Below are 7,992 nucleotides of genomic sequence, written 5' to 3' on the forward strand. Positions count from 1 at the left end.
GTCACGAACAAGGCGCTCAAGAACCTCGACGACGGCTCGATTGAGAACCTGGCAAAATACTTCAACAAGTGCTGGAGAGTGGGAGGACTGCCAAAGCAGTGGAAGACAGCCAAAAGCATCCTGATCTCCAAGCCGGGGAAGCCATTGGACATGGACAACCTCCGCGCCATCTGGCTCAAGTCCTGCGTAGGCAAAGTGCTGGAGCACGTCCTCCTCAACAGGTGGAAAGGCTACCTGGAACGAGAAGCGCTATACCCGGCCACGGTGATCGGCTTCGGACAGCACCTAAGCATGCACGACGCGATGCTGTAGCTGAAATACCGAATCATCGACGATGGCTGCAGCGCCCGCTACAACAAGGCAATCCTGGCACTCGACCTACAGAGCGCCTTCGATAAGGTGAAACACTCGGCGATCTGTCCCAAGTCTCCAAGCTCAACATGGGCGACAGATCCTACAACTACATCAAGGACTTCCTCACGGACAGGCCAGCCGAGCAACGAGCAGGTGACCTACAGACGCAAGAGAAGTAGCTAGGGAGCACCGGCACACCGCAGGGATCGGTCATTTCGCCGATGCTGTTTAACGTGGTAATGATCGGAGTGGCCGAGAAGCTCGCGGTTATCGAATACGCTAGGCACACCATCTACGCGGGCGATATCACGCTGTGGGTGACCGGCGGCAGCGACGCCCACATCGAGGGCGCGCTGCTAGCCGCCGTCGCCGCGATAGAAGACCAGCTGGAAGGCACCGGACTGAGATGTTCGCCGAGCAAATGAGAGCTCCTCATACTCCCATCTTCCAACAACAGCACAGGCAAGACCAGACAGCGCGAATACGAAAAAATCAGAATCGTAACTAAATCCGGCAACTTGATCCCCGCGGTCGGCAAAATCTGGATCCTAGGCATGGTCATCGAAAAGCACGGCAGAAACGGCGAGATCATCGCCCGTCTCACGGCAAAAGTGGCCAACGCGATGCGACTCCACAAACGACTCCCTTCCCCGAAGGCTGGCATGTGAGAAGAGAGCCTCATCACGCTCGTCCAATCCTTCATCATGAGCCACGTTGCGTACGTTGCAGCCATGGTGGAAGAACATTTAGGTGTTGACACTGCGCGCGAGCGAGCGTCCAGATTATGTTCGGCCGCGCGCGGGCGCACCGAGTTGCTCTGCTGCAAGCAGATAGATGGCGCCGCTGCAAGCGGTCCCAGCTTAGCGCGCCGGCGGCTGGGCATTCCTCTGCCTCCGCTAAATTTTTGTTCATAATGGCGCCAGTAAAACTCAAAGTGCGAAGGAAATTTGTTATGTCAGATTAAGGTGATAAGTGTACGAGGCTGAATGCTCTGCTAACATGAACGTATATTGTGGAGGGCGTGAATGACGTGAACACGGATCGATCGGGCAGCACTCAGCGCCCACTCACGTTCCGCTCGTACGCACATTTTGTTTCGGCCGATGTAGTCATGCATACAAGCATAAAAAAATGAAAGCGTAATCCCGCGTGCTACTCCTCGATCAGAAGAAAATAGTGACTGCACCGGAAAATTCAAACTCAGAAAACCGTTCAAGCATCGTCATGCGAATTCGGTGTGGGCGCGATATAACTTAAGAAATGAAACGGCGCAAGCTTGCGATATGCAATGCACTAGAGCAAAGTGGGTGTTCATGGCTAGAACCTATGATGAGTAAGCACATAGCTATGCAAAGAAATCTTTCAAAGGATAATTTATCAGGCGTGACGAAAGCAGGCGTTTTATCTTGGATTACAATATCACTAATACAGTAAATCTTAGGAGTAACGTTAAGAGACAGCAAGAGAGCGGTGTGGATCAGAGAACAAACGGGGGTAGACGATATTCTAGTTGACATTAAGCGGAAGAAATGAAGCTGGGCAGGCCATGTAATGCGTAGGATGGATAACCGGTGGACCATTAGGGTTACAGAATGGATACCAAGAGAAGGGAAACGCAGTCGAGGACGGCAGAAAGTCAGGTGGGATGATGAAGTTAGGAAATTCGCAGGCGCAAGTTGGAATACGCTAGCACAAGACAGGAGTAATTGGAGATCGCAGGGAGAGGCCTTCGTCCTGCAGTGGACATAAATATAGGCTGATGATGATGATGATGATGAATACAGTTTACTTGTGAAAATCTTTTTTTCTCAATTCCACTTAACATAGACTGTGTATATTATTCATTTGGCTTTCGTCGTTTGGGGAGCGAGTGACTCTCGCAGGATATAAGAGGTGACTTTCTTTTTTCTTAAATTGCATATGAGAATGTGCCAATGTAAGCGTATTTGACAATGCATGCTACAGCCTGTCCACAAATACACTAACACCCAGCACACAATAGTCTCGTAGACTTTTGATTTTTTATTTTGCAAAGACAGAATGATAAAAAAAATTGTGCATGAAGCAGCTCGATAATTTTAATAGAGGATAGCCTTCCCAGAAGCTTACGCTCTCATACACTCCCACAATTCAAAAATGTTGAATAAAAACATGCAAGCGTGTAATATACACCGCACGCGCATTGTAAAAGACATTCAGTATCCAGGATGGCACAAATTTGAAAATCGGGCACACATTGCACAGAAAACCGCAGTATTTAAAGGCGGCACAAAGATTTAAAAACATGTAAATGTCACGTAGCTGAACAGAACCAAGGTAATGTTGTTTCCGCCCCTTGGAGATACTGAGTTTATTTTTTACATTCGGCCTAATTACATGATTAGTCTTAATTAATTAATCAACTTCTCAAATATTATAATTGTATTAAAAGTTTCAATGAGAAAATTGGAGAGCAACATTAAAGACTCCCGATACAGCTTTCTATTACTCAATACACGCTACGTAGAAGTATTTTTCCGAGCGTGAAAGAAGCCCACGAATACACGCAAAGTGCCTGGAGTCGATTTTGAGTCTATTCGCGGGTTTCTTTCACGCGCGGAAAACATTTTTTATGTATCACGTATTGAGCAACATAAAGCTGTATCGGGAATATTTCATGCTGCTGTGCAATTATCTTGTTCACACTTTTTATCTAATTATCGCACTAGAAAAGTTGATTAATCAGTTATGAAAATAATTATGTAATAAGGCGGAATGCAAAAAATAATCTGAGTATCTCCAAGAGACTACAGACAACATGGCCTTGGTTCTGCCCAGCTATGTGACATTTTCATATTTTTAAATCTTGGTGCATGATACTTAAGACACCCAGTATATATCTCATACATGCAGCAAAATTTGCACAGACTGCTGTGGCACAGAGCAGTTTTTGTGGCACACAGGAAGTTCTCTCTTCCGCAGCGGCTTTCGAGGTTAATTTGACCGTGTGAGGTTCTTTGGACAGTTCGTAAAAAAGGTGGGAACGATATTTGCAGACAGAACAGGGCTCTTTGGCGCGTCAAGTAGCACCATTTTATCGAGCTCCGCGTAATATGCTGTCGATATCATATCCTCTGAAAAATGCTTGGCGCAAACATGGTCGGTAGGCATTAGAGTTCGGTGTGCCCTCAGATTTACATGGCGCCACTGCTCTAGACGACCGCTGTCGGACGGCACTTTGAATAGAGGCACACGCTCCGCACAAGTTCGGTATCCAGAATTGCAGTTCGTGACGAAGCACTTTCTACCAATTTCAAACTCTCAGAAGGCCGCTTCCACCTTGGTCGAGGGCCCGTGGTGACAATACACAAGCACAAGATGATGAAAGGCGCGTGAACAAAAAGTGTGCCTTCAAAACAGCACGCCCGCACATGCAAGCACAAAGCGCACCAAGCCAGCGAAACACGCGCCTTCCCGCCGAGGCTGGAACCGCATACCGCAGCGCCCTCAACGACGGCGCCGAACCAGCTGCAATCAAGCCGAACATAATCTGGACGCGAGCGAGCGGCGCTTCCGCGCGCGTTGGGGGGAGAGTGTCAGCACCTCTCCTTATTCTTACACCGTGGTTGCAGCCTACCACAGATGGCTGCAACACGAACGCAACAAAATCAACGTAATCATCAGGAGAGTGTACAAGACGACGCAGGGCCTGTTCGTGTCCACGAGCACGACCCGCTTCTTACAACTCGGGATACACAACGGGCTCAAATAGCCGAAGCGCAACAGACTTCTCAACTGGAGCGGCTGTCCACGACCAACGCCGGGAGGAAGATACTGGGCGACCTGGGAATAGGACGGTCGAACGAGGCGGAGATGAAGCTCTCCATCCCCGAAGGGGTCCGACGCAAAGACCAGAATCAACCCCACACCCTAGAACATGAATCCCGAATTCAACAAGGGAAAAAGAACGGCGAGGGCGAAGGCTCTCATTGACCTGCACGCCAACGATGAGCACGCGCGGTACGTGGACGCGGCCGAATACCAACGGAACGCCTTCTCAGCAATCGTCATAGAGGCGTCGGCCGGCGCCACGAGGACGACAGCGAGCGTGAGAAGCGCCGGAGCGGAACCAACGGAGGAGGTGGCCATCGCCTTGGCCATCGCCGACGCAGACTGCCACACGTTGCGGAATGACTCGAGACAGGCGGTGCGAAACTTCGCCAAAGGCCAAATCTGTAGGGAGGCCGAACGCGTACTGCGAGCGGCCAAACTGTACGGCAGAAAAGTAAGCATCAAGTGGTTCCTGGCGTACGCGGGCAACGCGTCGGAGCGAAACGAGAACGAGACGGTACACGCAGCGTCGCGAGCGCTAATCAACCGCGCCCCGGCGACAGAGCATCCGACGTGGTTCGGAGCCAAGGACCGCATGACGGACTACAACGACATAACGAAGACCTACCGCCTGGCTCGCACAACTCTCCCACCCCGCACCCGAGGCTGAGTCGAGTGGAGGTGGTACTACTGAGGCAGCTCTAGACCGGATGGCTACCGAGCCCGGGACTGATGCATCGTGTGTACCCCGAGACATACCCGATCTATAAGTGTAGGGTCTGCCGGAGGAAGACAGCAGATCACACGCACATCTTGTGGGACTGTAAATCCAGAGGAACCAAGATTAAAAACGATCCCGGCGCGGCTCGACCAAGGCCAACAGCTCTGGGCCGTCCAGCAGGTCCTCGGGGCGTTCGAAAGGCAGGGACCCAGCGAGCTGGCAACGGCGAGCAGAGACCTGCGCCGAGTAACGGCAACCTCGTAGACGACGTAGGCTCTCGTCGGGGCGCGCGAGCGCCCAACTGCAGGCACAAATAAAGTTTGCTCCAATTCCATCCAGTCATAGTTAAAGAAATTGTTTCCCAGCGTTTTCTCTAATGCAGACTGTACAGATCTAATGAGTCGTTCCTAAAATCCCCCCCCCCCCCACCAGGGACCTTGTTCTGCGATAAATTTGCAAACAATCCTGTGACTTCCGAAATACGATTGTACCTTCTGTGATGTCATTATTCCTTAATGTCGCTGAATCTCCATTGAGGCTTTTCTAAATGCCTTGGCGCTGTCAGAATATACAATCTTACAGATGCCTGGTCGTCCCACAAATCGTTTAATTGATAGCAGGAATTTGTCGTAAGCAATACTGGTGACAAGCTCCAGATGAACATCTCTGACGACTGCTCATGTTATGATGAGTATGTAACACTTCTTCGTTGGTCCTCCAATATCTTTGTGTCGAAGCGTTACGGAAAAATCGATACCACCGACTTCGAAAAGTGGAGAGGGCTAAGCACGTTCTGCTGTCAGAAGCCCGAAGGGCTTCGAGTATTGCTTGCAGGAATATCACCGGCAGACTGTGCATTCGTGAATGAATTTCTTTACGATCTGCTTGGCCCTCAGTATCCACATATTTTCTCTAAGTTCAGTTAAAAGAAAACTGAGGCCAGTGTGGCAAAAGCCGTCTTCAGAGAACCGGCTTCATCACCCCGAAAGAACCGCCGCTCACTTACTGAACCACGGCTGCCTCGCTCTTCAAAAGAGCGGCTCAAAAGTTCCGGCTGGCTCCTGAGCGGATCTTTTGAGCCGCTCTTTTGAAGAGCGAGGGAGCCATGGTTCAGTAAGTGAGCGCTCAGTAGCGAGCCGGATCTTTTGAGCCGCTCTTTTGAAGAGTGTGGGAGCCGTGGTTCAGTAAGGGAGCGGCGGTTCTTTCGTTGTTAAGCCGAAGGCGATGGGGTGAAGGCGACTCTTGCAAGGAAGGGCGGGAGGACAGTTCCTTTCTCGTAGCGCTAATAGATGGCGCGGAAGTCGTACCCAGCAGAAGACCCGGCTCTGACGGAACGCATCGGCACGGCTCACGGAACGCCAGAGAACCGGCTCCCTTTCTCCAAAAGAACCGCCGCTCACTTTAATGTACCACGGCTCGCTCGCTCTTGAAAAAGAGCCGCTCACAAGATCCGGCTCGCTCCTGAGCGACCCATCCCTAGTTCATAGGCTTCTTTGAAGAGCTGCTCAAGAAAACGACGCAGGAATTCCTGACTATATACAGGGTGTCCTAGCTACCACGCAACACGATTTAAAAAAAGAGGAACCGCGTTACGTGAAGCAAACCTAGTGCGTATTGTTTCCAGTACAGTGGAGTAGCCGCCAGCATTTTTCTCGTTACTGAGATTGAATTAATTAATTGTAATTAATTAATTAACTCGAGAAGTACTCTCCTAATTATCAAAGTGTCAATGAGAAAGTTGTAGAGCAGCATGAAAAACTCCCGATACAGCTTTCCGTTGCTCAATACGTGCTACATAAAATTGTTTTTCCGGGCATGAAAGAAGTCCGCGAATACACGCAGAATAGCCGTACGACTGGCCACTCGAGGCACTCTGCGTGTTCATATTTAAAACAGCGCCTAAAAAACACGGACAAGAAAGAACACAGGACGAGCGCTGGTCCTGTGTTCGGCCTGTGCAGCACTCGTCCTGTGTTCTTTCTTATCCGTGTTTTTTAGGCACTGTTTTAAATATGAGTGATCCGTACCAACTAGCTCGCACCCAAACCCTTCTGAGTCACTTTGCGTGTATACCGAGGCATCATCGCTTTAAGCTATTAGTGTTATTTTGGGCTGCTGTGGCTGCTCGGCATTGGCTCTGGAGATTCCTGTTCCTCATCCATGGTGGCTCCTGTAGCTTAACCGGTTGCATCGACTACCTCTGCAGCATCCATGAGATAGTACAGTTGTGACTATTATGCGCTATATTGCTAAGAACGAAGCTTATTGGTGTAGTTCGGCACACGGGCGTCCGCCGAGTGACCAAATCGGTGACACTGCTAGCATGTTGGCGTTCGCAATGAAGGCACAGCGGAGGCCTACCGAGGATAGGTACCAGGCACTGATGTCTGTATATGGACACAATCTGTGGTATAAAGCTTGTGGTAAGAGTATCTTTGAGTACCAAGGAGACATCTAGGCTTGTCGTCAAGCATTGTTTCATACCAGTGCACCTCCACACATCTCTCTCTACAGACTTCATCTGACCGCTTTCTGTGGTTTTACGTGCCAAAACCAGTTCTGATTATGAGGCATGCCATAATCATCAACGCGTGGAGGTTCAAGGTGACGTGGAAGCCATAGTAACTTAGGCTTGATACTTTTAGTCTCTGGATCTATCACCATGCACTTCTGTCCTTAGTCACGGAGCTCACCATAGGCGACGAGTTTCTATTTCGCCGCACTGCTAGCGCAGGTAACAATCTATACATGGCTTATTTCATACTGTCCGACACCTTTCATAACTGTAATATTCACTGTTTCAGGTAGAAAAAATTTTATAATGGGGTTTTACGTGCCAAAACAGCGATCTGATTATGAGGCACGCCGTAGTGGGGGACTCCAGAAATTTCGACCACCTGGGGTTCTTTAACGTGCACCTAAATCTAAGTACACGGGTATTTTCGCATTTCGCCCCCATCGAAATGCGGCCGCTGTGACCAGGATTCGATCCCGCGACCTCGCGCTCAACAGCCCAACACCATAGCCATTGGGGAAACACGGTGAGTGTTTCAAGGAGAGCGTCTCCAAAGTCAGGAGCGCGGTATGGACTGCCACTAGAGTCCGCA

At 49.9% G+C, this 7,992-nt stretch overlaps 1 pseudogene; it reads left to right on the forward strand.

Moving 5' to 3' along the window:
* The first annotated feature begins 303 nt into the window (after positions 1-303).
* On the forward strand, positions 304-5,204 carry LOC119431327 (uncharacterized; annotated as a pseudogene).
* Positions 5,205-7,992: the final 2,788 nt, after the last annotated feature.

Source organism: Dermacentor silvarum, chromosome 10, assembly GCF_013339745.2.
Source record: "Dermacentor silvarum isolate Dsil-2018 chromosome 10, BIME_Dsil_1.4, whole genome shotgun sequence".
Taxonomy (NCBI): Eukaryota; Metazoa; Arthropoda; class Arachnida; order Ixodida; family Ixodidae; genus Dermacentor; species Dermacentor silvarum.